At 39.7% G+C, this 18,682-nt stretch overlaps 1 long non-coding RNA gene across 3 annotated transcripts in view; it reads right to left on the bottom strand.

Annotated features, from left to right (window-relative positions):
• The window catches only part of LOC120405786, a 122,471-nt gene that overhangs the window by 40,949 nt on the left and 62,840 nt on the right, over positions 1-18,682 (bottom strand). Inside the window, exons 1-2 of one of the 3 annotated variants that reach the window (XR_005598875.1) lie at positions 5,275-5,315; positions 4,072-4,892 (exon numbers count right to left, since the gene is read on the bottom strand). The exons of 1 other annotated variant lie outside the window; for it this stretch is intronic. This is a non-coding gene — a long non-coding RNA (uncharacterized LOC120405786). Of the gene's footprint in view, positions 1-4,071; positions 4,893-5,274; positions 5,316-11,386; positions 11,509-18,682 lie in introns of those variants that run through there. One more of the 3 variants, XR_005598874.1, reaches the window with a different exon arrangement.

Here is an 18,682-nt window from a genome sequence, read left to right as displayed (position 1 = left end):
GTCATCGAGTCCAGTCCTCTGCCCTCATGGCAGACCAAATACTGTCTAGACCATCCTCGATATACATTTATCTAACTTACTCTTAAATATCTCCAGAGATGGAGATTCAGCAACCTCCCTAGGCAATTTATTCCAGTGTTTAACCACCCTGACAGTTAGGAACTTTTTCCTAATGTCCAACCTAAACCTCCCTTGCCACAGTTCAAGCCCATTGCTACTTGTTCTATTCTTAGAGGCTAAGATGAACAAGTTTTCTCCCTCCTCTTTATGACACCCTTTTAGATACCTGAAAACTGCTATCATGTCCCCTCTCAGTCTTCTTTTTTCCAAACTAAACAAACCCAATTCTTTCAGCCTTCCTTCATGTTCTCTAGACCTTTCAGCATTCTTGTTGCTCTTCTCTGGACCCTCTCCAATTTTTCCATACCTTTCTTGACGTTCGGTGCCCAGAACTGGACAAAATATTCCAGTTGAGGCCTAACCCGCGCAGAGTAGAACGAAAGAATGACTTCTCGTGTCTTGCTCACAACACACCTATTAATGCATCCCAGAATCATGTTTGCTTTTTTTGCAACAGCATCACATTGTTGACTCATATTTAGCTTGTGGTCCACTATAACCCCTAGATCTCTTCCCATTCTGTATGTGTGAAACTGATTGTTCCTTCCTAAGTGGAGCACTTTGCATTTGTCTTTAGTAAACATCATCCTGTTTACCTCAGACCATTTCTCCAATTTGTCCAGATCATTTTGAATTATGACCCTATCCTCCGAAGCAGTTGCAATCCCTCCCAGTTTGGTATCATCTGCAAACTTAATAAGCGTACTTTCTATGCCAATATCAAACACTTATTTAAAAAAATAAAAAGGTTACAGCAAATGCAACTGAACTTAGGAACGTGACTTGTAAACACTCCTCCATTTTTCCTGACCATTACACTGAGATTACATGATCTACATTTGAATACAGTACACTCACCTTTATTCAAAATTTTCAAATAACTAGGTGTTTGCATAAACAGAAGGGCTATTTTGAGCTAGCTGTGGGCTGGGAGCCTGTCAAGGTCTGGGTACGAGTCATGCAGGGGTGTAGCTTTACCTGACTAGCTGCTGATGTTGCCATTCTGGGCTATGAGCCTCTGAATGTCAGAGCTCTATGTGTCAACCCCTCCTGTGCACAGCCTGCACATGCTGTGGTTCTCCCAGTGTCCAGGCTGCCTGCCTTTGGCTGAGTATGCATGTGTCCCATTAGTAACAGTCTCCTTTCTTTATCCTCCCACACCCTCAGGTGCATTTGGCATCCACCAACTTCTGCCATTAATGTCAGTTTGTGCTGGGCTGTTCAAACTTTCGAGTGTCATATGGACGGATTTGCCTTTTCTTTGTTGTTCAGGGTAATGTTTCTCTAGGTCACCCTCTTTTTCTCTTCCTAGGTGGTGTTCACATTATCATCACTTGATGTGAAAGTCATGTTGGTGGTATTGGTAAAGCATGTTCTAAATCTGTTCATCAGCATCTTACTATAGTTGATGCTTTAGGCTGATTTGCTCCACTTAGAATTTCTGATGTTGCAAGAAACTTTCCATAATAGTTGGGTTTACTTACTCCTTTCCCTTGTTTTTTTCCCCCCTCTTTTTTTGCCAAGCAAATAGGTCATTCCGTATATTTAAACCTAAGCTAAGAAACAGTAAAGGAGAAGAAATTAGACATACACCACACAGTACCATTGCAGTTCAACTCAACAGTTCACTGGGTTTCACCAGGGAATAAAGTATACAACCCACCAAACAAATGCACTTGTTTAAAAAATCTCTGGACTCTAATACCACCTATATTCGTATTGATTTTTATGCTAACATTAATAAAGTAAGCCTGGAGCTTCCAGTAATAGATTTAGAAGAAAAAAACCAACCCCCCCCCCAAAAAAAACCCCAAAAACCCCTAGAATGGTAGTTCCAGAAACTGTCCTAAAACATGAAGGGGGAATTTTAGTCCTTTAAAAGTGTTCAAATTGTAAAGAACTGAGAAGAGTGGTTGTAGAAGACACTTCATTCATATAATGGGGAGATGCTCAAATGCAGTTGCCAACAGCTAAATCACTATTATTAAAACATACCGGAAAATATCAAAGGAGATGGCTAGCATGAAATATTTATTACCACAAATATTTCAGGGATATTTCCTTATAATAATATAAGAGGATCCCATTAAAAGATTAAAAATCTCAGCTGCTCCTCTTTTCTGAAAGTGTGTAACAATTTCAGCCTGGAACTCAATTAGAAATAATGCTTGTTGTGTGGGTAAGCAGAGTAATTCAGCAAGGGCATAACAACAAAATTGTGCTTTATTTAGCACACAGAATGATACCAAAGGAAGAACAATGTGCTTCTCAAATTCTGATTTCTAGGGGAACAACAGTACTGCAGGAACCATCATTTTCAGCTATTTTTAAGGAAATAACAAAAGACATGATCTGTATCCCCAACAGAAGGGATTTACATTATGATCTGGATAAGATGTTGTGAACAGACCAACTAAAACAGTGTTTTATCTCTGAGGTAAATGGACTGAAACAGATGGAAGAGAGAAAAGAGAACTTTCCTAGAGGCACAATGTCTCTGTCACCAGCTGTTACTGGGAGATAATGTGCAATGACAAGTGATGTATAGCAGGAAATCCAAGTGCCTGTAGTCTTTCCCTTTGGTCTATGAGAGCTACAGAGTCTCTCATACCATTATCTTAGTTTAAGATAGTCTGAAATCTGCCATGGCCACTTACAGTGCCAGTTTGCTACATCCATAGGAGAGAGAAAAGAAACAGACAATTTATGTTTTGCATTGTTCCTTTAAGGTACTTGTATTTGTAATGTACTATAGGCAGTGGGTAGGTGGGGGGAACACAAGTAGCCCAGATTCCTTTCTTGATCTTCGTTTATGGTTTTTAGTCTTTATACTCATAATTGAACATCAGATAATACACTAGTGTTATTGTTTAATCATGTCTTAAAGTTTACTAGGAAAATAGAAAGACATTTTTAATAATGGTGCTGCAAATGTGAAAAGGCAGAATAAGACGGGATTCTGATATACAGCTGCTTAAGAGAAGACTAAAACCATTCAAAGCAATTATCCATCTATGTACTCATGTGTGGTCCCACTGCTGTAGCATCCAGGAGTGCTGCGGCTTGCTCATTTCTGGCTAAGTCATTTAGACAGCTCATTCACTGATCCCACATAGCAGGGCTGCCTCCGCTCCTCTGAAATATGTGATTATGCTGGGGCTTTGGCCCAGCAGTCACGCGGGGCCAGATTTTTAAAGGTATTAAGATGCCTAAAGATGCACAGATGGGTTTTTCTCCCACTGCTTGAAAATCCCACTAGGTATCTATCTGCACCTTGGGATGCCTAAATACCATTCAAAATCAGGCCCACAGAGCTGAGAGGAGAGGAACATCCCACCAGGCACCTGGGAAATGCAGGCCCTATCTTGGGTCTTAGCGAATCAAGTTTCTGAACTCTCTTTTTTAGGGTGGAAAATAAAGCCTTCCTTAGGCTAGCATGATAAACTCAGTCTCTGCCCTCTTTCTCCCTTTATAGTGAATAAAAACAAGCTAGAACCTACAAAGTCTTGAGACTCATTGTCTCAAAAACCAAATTATAAATAACTGTCCCAACAGACACCAAATATATTTAAAGCAAACTAAATTTGGGTCTTTCCATCACAAGAGGTGTATTGAGCAGACCCCTGGAAAGGTATCCCAGCAGAGCCCAAACAAGTTTGGAACACTCCAAGTCTTTAAATAGAACAAAACTCTGCATGAAACTCCTTGTAGCTTGGCTTTCTAATCACTTCTGACAGCTCCTTTTTATTATTTGTACTGTGGTAATAGTCCAGTGAAGGATCAAGGTCCCATTATGCAAGGCACTATACAAACGCTTATTTAAAAAAGACAGTCCCTGCCCTGAGGAGATTGCAATTTATGTTGCAAAAATACAACAGGCAGACAAAATAAACAAACTGGAAGGGGAAGAGGAGAGGACCAGGAGGTAATAGTAAAACAAGAATGGCCTACCATAAATCTGCATTTCCTTTGCAAATGTTCCCTGTTGAGTTTCTGGAATGCTAACGAGCCCCAGTTGCTTCTGAGCTTCCTTAGTTTACCCTTGCTTTTATTTGTAAAAGCTAATAGAAAACTGAGCAGCTGTTAGAAATAGTCAAGCAGGATTATAACATTGTCCTGCCCCAGATGTATCATGGGGAGTATGGATGTTCACACAGGAACATATAGCTTGTCTGCCTTTGTTCCTACAATGAGACAGCTAAGGATACAGTCCATACTGAGTCATCTGTGACTGCTGCAACACCTTTCGTGCCATTAATATTTGCCTCATCCTAGAGTAATGATGAAATAGCTGAGGTATCTTTTGTGGAAAACTTCTCTGGAAAAGCAGCTACAGCATTTCTTCAAAGCCATCACAAACCACTTTGTGTCAGGGCAAGGACATAGGTGGCCAGACCTACTGGTTAGCATAGGAGATCAGGAGCTGAGATCAGGAACCACAAATCATATACCAGGAGGTCAGGATCAGGTGAAGGTAGTGCTGGGTGAACAGTCTGAAGCAGGTGGAGCTAAGTTGTATAGACAACTTCCTGTTCCTCCTTCTGGCTTAAGTAGAGGGACCGGCCAATCAGGAGCTCTGGTGTTCCACCAGTCAGGACCTAGGGGTGGAAGCCTTGTCTCTGAGCTGGGCTACAAAGAGTGCCAGTTCTAACTGATGCCCGTCAGGTGGAGGGTTGGTGCATGATGACCCTAAGGACCCAGGTTCAAGATCCACAGGTCATGACACTTTATCTGGATGCAATGGCTTGATAAAGAGGCCTCAGTCCCAGCACCTAGAGTTAGGGAAGTGAAGTAAATTGATTGTTTTCCTTATATATACTTTTTTCATGCTTTCATGTTTGGCTGAACATGGCCTTCCTAACAGCAGTTTAGCAATTTACAGGGTATGCAACAGCTGCTTATTATGCTAATGAGTAAAAGTAGCCATGACTTTTCTTTTAATCAACTATAATTTCCTTATTGTTGATGCAGAAGACTCCTGAAACAATTAGTGAACAGAGCTCATTTGCTGTGACTACACGGATGAACTGTGCATGGTTTCATGCATAAAGATAAATTTTAACCTGCTGCAACTCTTGAGCTGTTTTATCTTTTCCCACTCTTTCCTTTAGTCTCATGAAATATGGGGAATTTATTTGTATATATGACACTCACCAGAAAAGTTCTCACCATTCAGCTTTGTCTGGCCTCCTTGCCTGAAGCATGGGGGTGAACTGGGGAAGGGAGACTTTGCAAATTAGGATCAGGGGGTCCTTCAGATTGGACAAATCCACATCTAGTTCCTTAGCACCTTGTGAGGATTAATCATGCACCTCATGGAAATACTGTGCTGGTTGCATCAGGACAAAAATGCTTTACACATATAAAGCACATGCTCTATCCAGATATCTAAATCTAAGGTTCTGTGGAGTCAGTGCACTGGGCAGCATTCTGATTTTCTTTTGAGGGATTTAGGAAATTTAAAACAGCAGTAAGAAGCGATGATTTAAAGGGACAGGCACTGTTCACTGAAAGACATAAAATGCATATTCTCATTAAGAATATCCACAATACAAAGACAAATGCCATGGGACCTAATGTTTGTCACACTGTCTGGGTGGCTCAGAACCGTGAGCACCAACCTCAGGGCAGACTGTCAAAAGACAGGGCAGACACCCAACTGGTGGTAAGTTCTATAATAAGATTCCATCAACCCAGTAATAAATGTGAACCCCCAAAGTATTACAATAGCCTTATAATCGAGTCACCGACAGTTCTCTTAGAAAACTCCAGTCTGTTTTACCACCCAGGCCAGCTGGACTATGTGATAGATAGTCAGTAACACCAAAAATCACAAAACATTCAGGTTATACCTAGTCCCAACACCAGTCATTCACCCAGGTCAATTTGCATCCCAGATCTCACACCAAAGACTACCTTGGTAGCCAATTCTATACTAAACTAACTAAAGATTTATTAGCTAAGAAAAAGGGATGAGAATTATTGAGAGGTTGAAGTAGGTAAAAATATAAGTACAGGGTGAGTCATACTCTATAATTCCAAAAGGTAGAAGAGATGTAGTAATCTGGCAGTTTCCCAAAAGTCTTTTAGGGCTACCGAAAATAATTCTGGGGATCTCCGTATTCTCATTTGGTTATCCTGCTCTGTTAGAATCCAAACAGTCCAGAGATGATTTTTCTTTGTGTCCATATTTATAGCTTCTTTTCACAGAAACCAAGCTGACATGTCCCTTCTTCATGAAGGTGGGGGGAGGAAAGCACTTAAAAGTCTTTGATCCTTGATCTCGCACAGTGGTTCATTTGTGTTTAATGAACAGGATTTAACATCTTCTTGTAAGAGACCATCATTTGCATTAAACAAAGCCTCTTTCTTCTTTGATGGGTTACTTAATTACAGAGATATATACAATGCAAATGTTTGCTGTTACATGGGGTATAGTTCAGAGAGAACAAAATATGAGTATCCTACAAGCATTTTATAAAACACTAAACACATTCTTAGCAACTTAAAATTTAATATTGATTTTGATAATGCTAACACATAGACTGGTTTCCAGCTATGCATTTGTAAGTGAGGCTTAGGGCCTTGGCATGAGCTGGCACCTGGTCTGCCAGCATCACAATGTTATTATAACTTAACTCTTTGTATTTACTCAGCACTAGCCTCCAGCCCAGTATTCTCAAGTTCTAAGTCGGGATTTCCTGAGAATGTAGGATCCAAGATGTTTCTCTTCCTGAAGTTCTCACAATTATGTATATGATTATGTAGTTACATCATAGACAATTTACTTGATGATAGAATCATACTTCACCTTGTTCTTGGAGGCTGCTTCACTGCCCGGGATGTAGTTTGTGGAACATGCGTTCAGACTGTGGACCCAGGACATGAAGTAACTATGCAGTGTGTCAGAGCTATCTCATAATTTACTGTTGTGTATATCTGGGGAAATCATAATTACTATCCCTTCTCTGAATGGCATGAAGAAAGTGCTCAGTGTAGCTGGAGGCTGGAGACTGGCTTATATTTGTCATGGCCTCCACAACTATTTGGAAATTTCCTGTTGCCAGAATATCAGGTTGGTGGAAACTTTGACAACACAGAGCTCCTCTGGCTTTGACTTGCTTCACCCCAGTTCCCTTCCAAACTCCTCTCAGACAGGCAGGATGGTTGTATACTCAGTTGTAAAACTCAGAAGAATTATTCTTCATGAACACCCATAACATTTACCCATGACTTATAATGTCCTGTGTTCAGGAGATAGTCAGGCTTCACGCTATGCCTGGGACCTTTGGGCCTCCTGCTGCCCCCTCACTCTCCATCACTCTGTGCTTGAGGTTGATAATATTTATGGGCAACACAACCAAACTCTACAGCAGAGGGTGAGCATGTATTTGCTGCTATTTGGCAGGGTTAATTAGGCAATATAATACAGCTTGCATGTGAACTACTCACTATGTGCAGCTGATTAAAATGTTTTGGCCATCCATCCTGGCTGTCATTACTTGTGGCATCTGTAACTCACTTGCACCCCAGTTATCCCCATCCTTTAAAAAGTCTCAGTGGACAGTCACCACTTATCCTCTTATTACAGATGCAAGTGCTCAATTTAGTGGCACAACATTTTTGAAAATGTAGCCATTAAAAAGAACACAGCATTACACATCGATTTCATAATTACTGTAGCAATAAATTACTCAACTAAAACACATTTTGGCTTCTACACCATTCAACTATATTTACTGACACTGTCCCTCAAAAAGGGAAAAAAAGAAAAAGAAAATATCTCTCTCTCTTCTTTCTGTTTTCCTTTGTTTTCTTCCTTTCACCTCAGGTTTGTTTCTTTTCCTTCTTGATTTCTTTTATTTATTTATTTGCTAATCAAGCACTGACAATGTAATTTTAAGTTTTCAGAAATCATTGCTGGGACTGTCCCCTGCTCTGGATTTCCTTTTCCTTTTTAAAACTATTCTTGTTTTCCCTCATGTTTGTTTTTCTACAACCTCTCTAAACTTTCCATTTCTTCTCCTTCTATAATTTTCTTTAAAGTATCCCTTTGCAGTATTTCTCTTTCTTGGGTTTTTTTGTAGGGGTATTGAAATAATTACACTGCTATCTCCTATGTTTTAGGGGTGATGCAAAACCCCACATCACTGGCATTTGAGACCATATCCTGTCCCAAGCTTGATCCAGTACAACTGAGTCAGCATGAAGAGTTATGGTGACGGTAGTAATCTGCTACTGGTGTGTGCCAGTAGCTTTTTATTCATAGATTCCAAGGCCAGAAGGAACCATTGCGATCATTGAGTCTGACCTCTTGTATAACACAGGTCACAGAACTTCCCCAAAATAGTTCCTAGAGTGCAGGCTTTCCTTCATGATCGGGAAGATTGAAGCTGCAGCAACCGATGCAGCATGTACTGATTTAGTGGGTCTAGTGAAGACCCACTAAATCGATGGCATAGCACTGTCCAGTCAACCTCGGTACTCCAGCTCTCCAAGAAGAGTAAGGTAAGTTGACAGGAGAGCATCTCCCATCTACGCAGTGCAGTGAAGACACCATGGTAAGTCAACCTAGGCTACGTCGACTCCAGCTATTTGAGGACAATACAGTCCTCCTTGCTTACTCCACTGTACTACCAATGCTGTCACCTACATTGCCAATTAATGGACTGTCCTAAAGGCAAACTAGATGTTCCCTTCAATTGGGTTGCACTCTCTATTTCATTCATGACTGCCTCAAAGCAAGTTGATGCTGACAGAAGAATTCCTTGGGATTTTATTTTTCTCTCATGGTTGCACTTGGGACCACAATGTTTTCTGAGGATGGACGAAAGGGCTGCTAGAGACAGACAACAGCAGCACTTCTTTCTAATATGCTATTTGGATTTTGTAAGTAAAGGCTAGATTGTTGTTCCACATCTGGATGAAGAAGGGCATGTTCAGATTCCAGAATAATTCCTTCTATCAACAAAAGAGGTGTTTCCCTCACATATATATTTGTTCTACACACAAAATGCGGTCCCTACCTACCTAATGTCACATCTGATTGTATTTTTTCCTTTTTAATTAGATATTCAGTACACATTCTGGCTCCTGTAAATGATCTGTAGATTTGTGGCAAGCTTGCATAAGTATTTTTTTCAAATGAATTGAGCCCTCAACTGGTATATTTTAATTGCTATAATTTGAATAATTAATTCTAAGTTTGGAAAATGAGTTGAATGTAGTGTGTGATTAACCACTTTTAATGAAGTCATTACCTGATTAAATAACAGATCATGCTCATGACTGATTATATCCAAATGCTAATCAATTTGATTTAAATTGTTAATTTTTTTCTGAATTTACTATTTTTTTAAATTCTGCACCTACTGTTATGCAAACTACATCAACATTGTGTTGCTGGTAATTGTTTAGACTTATGTGTTAGATATGCCTGGAGCAGAAACTTATTTTCAGTAACGATGGAAAAAAATCTTGATCTGAACAAACTGCAGATAGAATTGATTTGAAAAGTTTGCTTTGATCCAAAGATCTAGCCATTAAAATTTTTAATAATAATATGAAATAAAACAAAAAAAGAACTTTAAGAAAATGGGAGAGTTGCTCTCATTAATAACATTGTTTTTGTATCATCCCTTACAACTTGCATAAATGTATGATTCAATGTGTGACAAAGGCCCAAAATGTGGGATAAAACATAATTATTCATGCAGGAAAGTTAAAGTGTGGTGGGATTCTTTCCTCAGGGTTAAATAACTATCGCATCAGTTTCATCACTTCTTGGCTATTCTTTATTGCTGATTTAGAGAATTTTCAGCAATTTAAAGCAATGGGATTTGGATTCCAGAGCTGTGTGGAACATAGGCAACTTTGGAACTAAAATCAGTCAAATCCATCAAAATGAGGAAAATTAGATAGGTACACTTTATATTATCAATTATTATTCATTTGTATTACAATAGCCCCAGCAAAGATCATTGTGCTATGGTGCCTGGCTCTGTACAAACATTTAGTAAGAGAGAGTCTCTATCTCGCAGGACTTACAATCTAAATCAGGGGTGGGCAAACTACGGCCCTCGGGCCGGATCTGGCCCAACAGCCGTTTTAAGCTGGCCCTCAAGCTCTCGCTGGGGAACAGGGTCTGGGGCTTACCCCGCTCTGGTGCTCCAGCCAGGACACAGGGTTGGGGGGCCACTCCACGTGGCTCCTGGAAGCCATAGTATGGCCCCGCTCCAGCACTCCAGCCAGGGAGCAGGGTTGGGGGCTGCTCCACACGGCTCCTGGAAGCAGCAGTATGGATCCCCTCTGGCTCCTATGTGCTCCAAGGGCTCCACTCCAATGGCCCCCTCTGATGCTCCAATGGGAGCTGCAGGGGCGGTGCCTGTGGATGGGGCAGCGTGCAGAGCTACCTGGACGTGCCTCCACATAGGAGCCAGAGAGGGACATGCTGCTCCTTCCAGGAGTGCTTGAGGTAAGCATCGCCTAGAGCCTGCACCCCTGAGCCTCTCCCCATACCCCACCCCCCTGCCCCAGCCCTGATCCCCCTCCTGCCCTCTGAACCCCTCTATCCCAGCCCAGAGCACCCTCCTGCACCCCAAACTGCTCATCCCCAGCCCAACGCCAGACTCCACACCCCCAGCTGTAACCTGCAACCCTTCCCACATCCCAAACCTCTGCCCCAACCCTGACCCCCCGTTCTTCCCTCCGAATCGCTCTGTTCCAGCCCAGAGCACCCTCCTACACCCCAAAGTCCTCATACACAGTCCCATCCCAGAGCCCGCACCCCCAGCTAGAGCCCTCACCCACTCCTGCACCCCCTTCCCAGCCCGGAGCCCCCTCCCACACCCTGAACTCCTCATTTCTGGCTCCAACCTGGAGCCCACACCCCAAACCAGAGCCCTCACCCTCTCCCACACTCCAACCCCAATTTTGTGAGAATTCATGGCCCACCATACAATTTCTATTCCCAGATGTGGCCCTCGGGCCAAAAAGTTTGCCCATCCCTGATCTAAATAGACAAGACAGAATAAAGTTGGCTGTGAGAAAGATAGTATTATTATCCCTGTTTTATAGGGGCCTGAGGCTAAGAGAGATTACATGACTTAACCTACAACTACAGACTACACTTATAACTGTAAGTGACTGAAATCTGGCCTTTTCCTCCCCTCTTCAACTAGGTGGCTGCCATTCCTGCTTCCCTCTTCTTCTTTGATTTGGATGTCTCACTGTTTGACTTTCCTCATCACAGGTTACTTCAGCCTACCTTATGATGATTAATTTGACTCTGCTGACTCTCATTTCCTCTCCTTCACTTTCTGTGATGGTCTCCTATTCTGCAGTGACTGCTACTAACTGGCTTGGCTTCAACAAACTACTGTTCCTTCACTGGAGAGAGAAAAGTGAGATGGAGAGGTCAGTCATCATCATCTCATCACAGTTGTCCTCAGAGAGCCAGCTGGTAATACTATGCTGACACTCCGCTATGTTTCTATTTGCTAAGTTGCATCAAGGCAGAACTAAAAATAATTCCTTTTTCAGTATCACTTTTTCTTGTGTCAAGTATCAGAGGGGTAGCAGTGTTAGTCTGGATCTGTATAAAGCAACAAAGAGTCCTGTGGCACCTTACAGACTAACAGACGTATTGGAGCATAAGCTTTCGTGGGTGAATACCCACTTCGTCAGATGCATGTAATGGAAATTTCCAGAGGCAGGTATAAATATGCAGGCAAGAATCAGCCTAGAACCAGTCTTGCTTTGTTACTTTTTCTTGTAAAGCAATTTCTGTCATCAGAAGATTGAAAGGAAGGTGTTTGGGGATCACAAATTGGAAGGAAGGTGGTCAGTATAGAAATATCTGTATTAAGATGTGGTCCATATGAGGAAACAATTTGAAAGTCCCTGAGGCTTATGCCATCCATATGACCTTTGATATTACATTGATTAATACTATCATACGTACTTTGCAGGGATATACAGTTATATAAATTCAATACTGCCCATTCAATCCTGCCCAATCCCCCAGTCTCTAGTGGATCTGCCTAGCTACCATCCAACAATGCTACAATCTACAGGTGGGTGAAGAGAACCAGATGCTATAAGCAAAATCTGCTACAGCAGAGTATGAAGGCACATACCACCTCATGTGTATCTTGTTAATTGTTATTAGATATATGCATACTATGTTATCTTCATCTTACTGGAGTTTGCTTAAGCAGTTTTTGTTCATTTTAAGTAATTTAAAATGAATATTAAAACACCAATGGCACTATGACTCTGAGGATATTATGAGTTTCAGGCTGAGTACAGACTGCAAAGAAGGACGGCTAGTTCAAAAGAAAAGAGTCTGCATCTGAAATCTAAAAAAGCACAAAATTATAGTATATTTAGCAGAATAATATTGGAAAATACAAAAGATTTAATAGAGTGTTTTATCTTTAATGCTTAGTGAAGAGCAGGAACTTTAGGTTTACTTCTTGTCTCTTCATATCCTTCCTCTTAGTCTCTCTCTATACATATAAACTTTCCCCCTTTTCTTTCATTATAAACCATAATATCTTCAAAACCAGCAATCAGTGTCCAAGATTCCCTAACAGACTGAAGCATTTTTGTTTCATAAGAGGGTCACACCAGGCATTTATCAGAATGTCAGGGAATCTTGATCAACTAGCAAACTTTCCAAAATGGAAGGTCTCTTGTTTCATGTAGGGTCAATAGGAGCTACTACACATTTTAGCTAAAATTGTGCAAGAGCATCCAAGAACAAAATTTGGCCACAAATATACGCATACATTAAAAAAAAAAAAAGCACAGAGCACTACCTATAAAAATAATAATTATAATGATTTGTAACAAATACCTCCTAGATATGTTTCTGTGATGCTGATATCAAATGGGACCCCAATACTGAATGTACCCTTAGGGACTACAATAATAATAATACATATTTACATACACATATTTTGCAGCTTAGCTTTCATCGTTGTCTTACTCAAAGCACTCAGAGATACCATAAAGTCATTCAAGTGCTGACAGATGAGTCTTAAGACAATAGACTGAGGGAGTTTAGTTTATACACCCAAGAAAAATGAGATTGAAAGAGCTGAGGGTGAACATGATATTCTGCAAATGCCTTCCAGGAAGCAATATCAACACTTTGGTTTTTTTTGTTATCAAAAAGTGGTTAAACAAGAGTAATGGCCTAAAACTAAAAAGAAAAGAAAATTGGCCAGACAGCGGGAAAAAAATTGTTTTAGAGCTTTTAAGCATTAGAACAGATTTCCAAGGGAGGTATTTAAGGATTGATAAGACTGTACACTAGGGGGAATAATGTAGAAAAATATCCTGCATGATACAGGGAATTGTAGTAGACCACTTGAGAAAACTTTTCCCAGCCTAAACATCTATCGTAAGGTACTATTCATGGATGTAGCTCAAAAACACACACAAGACTGAGTGCTTGCCCAAATTATCTGAACCATTTGCTCTGCAAGACAGGACTGGAAATATTCATGAACAGACTTCTTAATGAGCTACCTGGTTCCTCTTGCTTCTGATTAGGACACAGATTTTCTGAGATCAGCTTCTTTTATGGCATTCTGGCATCTCTACTTCCAATCTGATTTTGAACAAGAAAGTACAAAGCCACGTATGACTGAAAAGGATGATTACATTTTATTTGCTTTGTATATTTTTTTGGTCTAAGAGGTGTTCAGAAAGTAAAAGCAGATAGAGCTGCAATAATAGAAAAACAAATTTTCTTCTAAAAAGAGACACCAATTTGCTAACACAACAGGTGGAAAACTGTTCACAGTTTCTAGATTAATCTTGGTAATATTAAAGAGGGCAAAAAAGAGCTTTCATGATACAATATCCTCAGAGAGGAACGAACTCTCCATTGCAATGCATTGGTTTTGCCATGGAACATTTAAGCAGCCTTAGTGGGAATCATACCACTCAGTGACAATTGTTAACTTTCCTACAACTACCTTAGTTTTATAGTCGATGTTAACAGAACATAATTCATGGTAAATGGAGATGATAGTGGGGAAGGGGCCTATACTACGCATGGAAGAATTTATGTGTGCTGGCCAAGCCATAAGAAAGTTGTCTGCTCAGAAGATGGAAAGATGTTTATTTGGCACTGTACTGAGGCTGTTTTCAGAATAAGGTATTACTTTGTGAGTAAATGTGGTAGAATCTAGCCCTGAATTAGTGCTGTCTGGAAGCATGACATTTTTAGGGAAGAAGTCACAACTAACCAGTCAGCCTCTTCTGAAGTCTGTCACTCTTAGGAATATAGCTTTTCTGGGTGACCAAAACCACAAATTTAGTGAATGAGAGGCCTCATACAGAGAATTCACACACTAAAATGTCAACACGTAACCCTTGTCCTAATGTTGTCCCAAATTTAACCCCCTCAAATATGGATCTATTTTATATTTAAAATGTTTGTGAATATTCAGATATCTCTCCCAATTTGTCACTTGGTAGCTTGCCATCGTTTGGCATCACTATGGCTTAGTAGCTGTTGGAGTCACACCCCTTCTGTTGTATAAATGAACTAATCACTCTCAAGTGGAGAAAAAGTGGTTGATGAATCGCATGACAGGGTAATTTATGCAAAGACAGTAAAGGAGGAGTGTGCACTTTAGACTAGTTGTGTATAAACCATTAATCCCAGAGAAATGGACTAAATATTTTTTGTCTGAATCTCATCCGAAATATATTTAAATGTGAAATTGCATAAATAACATATCCTAGATTTCTGAAGACAGACTTTCCAGGAAGCATATTTGATTTAGCCGCAGTAATGTGCAGACATGGGGAAAATGACTTGCAGATGATATTCTGGTTTCAAACTTGTATCAGAGCTGCATCAGTGGTGTGTGTGCGTGCATGCATGTATGAGTGTGTTTTGATTTTACTTTTTTTATTCAATGGAGGAAAGATTCATGATTATCTCTTTAGATACAAAAACAGAGAGGATTGAAAAGTGACAGAAACTGTGTGTGTTTATCTCATCTGCTCCCCAGTTCACCTTTGAATTTTTCTTTTAATGTCATTCTAGAAAATCCATCATTTTATAATAGTTTGCTATTAGTATGGTAGATACCCTGCAACTGAAGTGTTATTAATATATAAATGCTTTCACAATATAAACCTTTATATTACTGTACATAGTATCTTTAAACACTCTTACTGACACTTTATGTACTCTCTGAATATCTATACAGAGCGTATGTAAAGCATACCATTCGCAAGCTTTGAAGTTGTTGGAAAACAAGCAATAACATTTGCATGAATTTTACATGAAAAGTATAGATTTCTGAAGGTCTACAGATCAATTTCTGCCCCCCCCTCCCTTTTTTTGGAGCCAACAAATGAATTCTGTAAATTTCCCTGATCTTGTGAACCTTCTCAGCTGATAGCATTGTGCATATACCTATTGCCAGGGGTAACCACAGTGTGTCCTGAAACCAAATATGGCCACCAAAGTTGTATTTGCAATCTGTAATAATCACACTCATCTTTAATATGGAGTTTCATTTTGCTGCGTTAACAGGTTTTAACATATAATGCCAAATCTTGCTTGTGGGACCCCAAAGGTTCTGTGGACCACAGGCCTCCACTGAATAGGAGTGTAGCTTCAATCTGCTCAATTTAGTGCAAATTAGGTGTAGCCCTCATATGCCTGGAAATTTTGGGGTGCAGGTATGGTTTTGTGGTTAAATGGAAATCTGGATAACATTCCCAAAGTTGCTGAAGGTTCACTTTGTAGCCTTCATCAAGTCACTTAGCCTGTCTTTTTCTGTTTCCCCATCTCTCTCTTCCTCTTTTAATGAGGATAAGAAGATATATTAGGGTTTTTTTAGTGAAACACAAAAGTTATTAGGCTTAATAGAGGAATAATTGGATAAAATCCTGTGGCTTGGGGGTCAGGCTAGATGATCTAATGGTCTCTTCTGGCTTAAGATCTAGGAGTGATTTTCTACCTGACAAGAATGGCGAGGTTTCATGCATTAATATTTGTAAAGTACGTTCAAAACCTCAGATGTAAAGTGAAATAGAAATGCAGCCTTGGATTCTCAGCCAGTCCAAATTTGTATTGATTCGACTAGTCCATACATTACTACTAACTCAGATACTATTGTATTAGTTCTAGATAGATATTTCTATGGTACTTATTTGTAGAGTAGAATAGACAGATAGATATAGCTAGGTAGTCAATGGAGTTACTCCAGCCTTACACGGGTGTAACTGAAAAAAATATGTCTTTTTATTTGCAGGAACTGAGTCAGATGAATAATTCATAACATCATTTATTTATCAAATTTCATTGCCTTTTCTGTTAGTGAATTGTCCATGAATGGATTATTATTTTCTCCAATGTAGTCATTATTCACTAAATCATTTCTGTGAATAATTTTTGCTCTGAAGATTCTTAGCCATTTGTTGCACATATTCATTATTCAGAATTTGTGCTGTTTGTATTGAAAATACGTCACACAGATTGTTTTTGTTTCCTGGTTGAATGAGCATACTTCTTAGAATTGAATTTCCAGTGTGAAGTTTGAATTGAACATTTGCTTTTCACTAGTATTTTTAAATACCACCTTACTGGCAAATGTTAACTTATTTCCTAGAACATCCATAAAAATTATATACAAATTGGATACAGATTTCTTTTAAACATTGAAAACATATTTTTCGGAAATACTGCACTGCTCATTATCAGAATAACTTCATCTTACAGCCAACACTGAAATGGAAATACTTCTGTGGAGGAAATATCAGCTTTCAGAGACACTTCACAACAATTTAGGAAAAGAAGACACTAGTATATAACTAGAATATACTTACTATACTAATAATACTTTTCAGTTATAATTTATATCTTAAAATATCTGTGCTGAAATTCTATTTAAATATAGTGACAAGATACTGGTATGTATTCGACATATTTATTATCTATAAAGATATTTCCTTTGAACATGTACATTTGTCAAAATCTCTGGTAAAAATTGTACCATAGTAACATAAGAATTGCCAGACTGGATCTGACCTGTGATCTATCTAATCCAGTATTCTGTCTCTCACAGTGGCCAGCAACAGAAGCTTTAGAGGAAGGTGAACAAACTTTCCATTAGGCATATGTAGAATAATCTGCTCTCCACACTAGATCTCCTCCTAATCCCTAGTAGTTAGAAATTGGCTTAAATCCTGAAGTACAAGCTTTCATATATCTTCCAACGTTTGTTACTATTAGAGTGAATTAAAAAATTACATTTTGGTCCTGCAGGAAATGTCAATATTTTAACTGTACGCCCCCCATTAGAGGAGCCTCTGAACCATGTCCGAGGTCTGTCTAATCATATATACTTTATGCTGGCCTTGACCCACTAAAAATCCCATGAGGCAGTGGTGGGTGCCCTCAGGAACTGGACTCTGCTTCCCAGGAGGAGAGGCTGTTTTGGTGGAGTGGGTGGGTGAGATTCTGTGGCCTGCGTTGTGCAGGAGTTCAGACTAGAAGATCATAATGGTCCCTTCTGACCTTAAAGTCTATGAGTCTATGTGTCATGGTGGTGGACTCCATTTTGGGCTATGAACTAAAACTGAGAGCTGCTGCTCCTTTTGTGGTCTGGGCCAAGGAAAAGCTGTGACCGAACCCTGTGCTTGAGTTACCAAGGTTGAAGACTCATGACCAAGATTAAGACTACTCTGCAGTTGAAAACTTCATACTGTTGAGCCCTAGTTCACAGACTTCTCCTCCACAGCTAGGTATTGAGAGCAAAAGTAAAAAATTGTCAGTTGTGCAGCAGATTTAAATTTGGCTTATACCCAATTGAGAAAAGCATGAGTTATTCCCACAGCGTGTTGACTTGGGGTGGCTACATTAAGTTTAAGAAGAAAAGAGGAGGGAAAAGTGGTTTATATAACACTTGCACTGTGGTGGTCTCTTCCTGTTACTAAGCCATGGTGCATCATGGGAGATATAGTCTAGCCTGGGAGAAGGGCTGTTACAGGAGACTATGGGCATGAAAGACACATAAGTACAACGAGCTAGAGACATTGCGGTGACTCACGCAGACACAGAATAACATCAATCTGAAATGAGATGTTTTGTTTCAGTTTTCCCCAACAAAATTCTGCCTAAATCTTTACCCATAGAACATTTTGATTTAAATGACTTTTTTACCACCCCTAGTTAACATCAACTATAATAATTTTGGATATTTTAATCCATATAAATGCCCAGTGTCTTTTTGGATCTTACTAAATTTTAGCTTCAACAATAGCTGGTGGCAATCAGTTCCATGGTCTTATTATGCATTGTGTGAAGCAGTATTTCCCTTTATCAGTTTGGAATTTGCCACCTTTAAATTTAATTAAACTGTCCTCTTGTTCTTGTGTTATCAACCAAGTTGAACAGGAGCCCATACTATACTGTCTCTGTGTTCGTTATTTTATTGTATCCCCTTATATTCATTTCCTTTCTAAAATCAATAATCCCAATTTTTTTCATGAGTTTTTCCATGTTTTAATCATCTTCAATTGCCAT

The sequence above is a fragment of the Mauremys reevesii genome, linkage group 5, assembly GCF_016161935.1.
Source record: "Mauremys reevesii isolate NIE-2019 linkage group 5, ASM1616193v1, whole genome shotgun sequence".
NCBI classification, from domain to species: domain Eukaryota; kingdom Metazoa; phylum Chordata; order Testudines; family Geoemydidae; genus Mauremys; species Mauremys reevesii.
This window is presented reverse-complemented; position numbering and strand designations above follow the sequence as displayed.